Genomic DNA, 2748 nt, shown 5'->3' on the forward strand with positions numbered 1-2748 from the left:
TATGTACAAGTGGTATATTCGTAGAACCAAGTGTCGAGAAAACCATGTTTTATAAAAGTTGGGTGACATGTTAACAAATATGATTTTTACAAACTACAAGTGTATAAACACTTGCGAAACGAAACATCCGACAAAGTAACAATTTTTATAAAAGTTGTCGGGAAGTTGTAAAGGATGATTTGTTCTAAAAACGGGGTTTTTACAAGACTAAACTATTTTATACATAGATCCACTAAATATAAGGTGATCTACACTATGACTTTCGGAAAAACTACAAGTTCATGTAATAATGCGATTTTACATACTAGTCTACATGTTTGATGTGTTGAAACTAGTTTGAAGTATCGGAAATTGATTGGTTGATTTAAAGAAGTGTTGGAATGATTTTGTAAAAGAAAATGATACGCTTGAAAGCGTGGCCACCTCCAGTTACAGGGGAAACTCTGGCGAAATTTTTCTAAAATCTAACACTTAGAATTATTTGCAAGTGTTAAACTATTTTGAAATGTTTTCAAAATACATTTCTCCAAGACTTTATTTATTAAATAATCGGAGGTGGGATTTTCACAAAAACTAAACGTGATAAATATTTATTCGATAAATATATTTTTCACCACACTGTTTATGATTATTTTGTGAAAATATATAAATATTATTTTTAGAGTAAAAATAATATTTACAAACTTTGACGAACCCAAAATAATGCAAACGCTTACACGACAAACATATAAGTTACAACGGTAATTACTATTACCACATAACCGCTAAAACGTAACTTACGCTTATTACGGAAATATTCATAAACGCGTATTTTGTCAACGTATTATTTTGGAAAATATTATGTGAAGAGAAAATATAATATTTTTGAGAAAAATATTTATATTTTGGAATGAGAAGTAAAAATATATTAAGTGAGACTTAATATTATAAACGCGCATGTATTAATTCCCCCATCCTTGGGAAGGAGATTAACTACCAAATATATACAAGGAACGGTTGTCTAACTGTTTCCCGAAAATTAAACTATAAAGCTAAAGCACGGCCATCCGTCTAATAGAATTAGCACATGTAGGTCGTTGCACAGCTTTCGGAGATTTGGAGTGCTTGATTTAGCGACGCACTGACTGTGAGTTCATGTCCCCCCTTTTCTCTTAACTCTTTTCAGTTTTATAAACTGCGGGGGTGAAATACATGTCACTATGATTATGAAATACTTGATACATGGTATGGTTAGCGTAAGGAGGGTTATTACTTAGATCATGTGAGTGGGTAGGCGGGAACTGGAGGCCATTAATCCTCATGGTAGGACCGAGGGACGTAAGCGGTAGATCTATCTGGGTGTAGCGAGCCCAACTCCAGGTCCAGCATAACGGGCCTCGGGGTGACTTTGTGCCCGACGCAAAATCCGCTAGGTTTGAGTCTTCCTACTTGCACTTCACACATATCAATGGACTTGCAACCCATTGGTGATCTCTTTTTCCTTATTTGCTACATACCAGGGTTTTTGATAAATACAAGGTTTATTTACTCACTTTCGCATGAACTCGCTCAACATTATTGTTGATTTTTCAACTTACATGTATTTCAGGGAATTAAAGATCTGGCACGGTATGGCATGTTTTCCGCTGCATAAGTCACCAGGGTCATCCAGGGTTCGGGGAAATGTGACTCTTTCCTGGACAAGTCACAGTCCTTGAATCATGTTTATGTTATGTTTGGGTTTGTAATGTTTAGACAAGTTTATGGTTGTTGGGTGTTAACCCGTTAAGACAATGTTTTGATTTTTATTTTAATGGATGATCTTGCATATTTTTAATTCATATAGCTTGTTATGATTAAGCTATGGTATTAAGAAGTCACACCAAATTAACCACGCTTCCGCAAAGCCAGGGTGTGACAATAACAACCTCGTTTGAAATCGTATTTCAGCACATGTTTTGCCCTGATACATTTACCAGTCCTTTTGATCATCTCCTCAAACACATCTAAACTCAAATCTAGCACATTACTCTCCAAAACCTTGATTATATCTTTCTTTCTCTTTCTGATTTCAAGTTCATGAGCTTTAAGTTTGCTGATGAATTGATTTAAAGGTAGTTTTGAAAAATTTGAGTCCTCCCTTAAATTTTTCAAACATTCACCCCATTCAATTGGTAATGCATCTGCAAATTTCTCCAATTTCTCAACATTTGACGGATATATCTCATGATCTTTCAGATAATTCAGTAAAACACTATATCGGTCTTTAAGATCATCCAACGTTTCGTCTTTCAGACACACACGAAATATTTAAACCTTTTTGCCCATCCATCTTTGCTCACTTTTCTATAACCCTCATCTAGAAATCCGTGATGCCAATCATTAAATCTCTCAAAATAATAATTTTCTTCTTCATCAAACATTTTGATCTCACTTTCTTCGCTAAGTGACTTGATTCAAAAATTTGTTTTTCGCTCAAAGCTCACACAATTTCAACTTCTTGGAATTTGCTCCTTGTAGAAATCCATCGAATCACCTGTGAACACACAACCAAATGATTAGTAAACAAAATATCAAACTCTTAACAACTGGATTGGGCCTTATGCTCTTAATGATATGTGACTTAAAACCAACAAAATGAACAAAACTTTGATTGTGGCGGCCGACAAGTATAAGTGGCTGTTTAGTATATGGGCGGTTGGGCGGTGCTTGAATGGCTGCAATTGGGCCTCATGGGCTGCACAAACAGCCAACAACATGTATTTGTCC

Source organism: Helianthus annuus, chromosome 11, assembly GCF_002127325.2.
Source record: "Helianthus annuus cultivar XRQ/B chromosome 11, HanXRQr2.0-SUNRISE, whole genome shotgun sequence".
In the NCBI taxonomy this organism is placed as follows: Eukaryota; Viridiplantae; Streptophyta; class Magnoliopsida; order Asterales; family Asteraceae; genus Helianthus; species Helianthus annuus.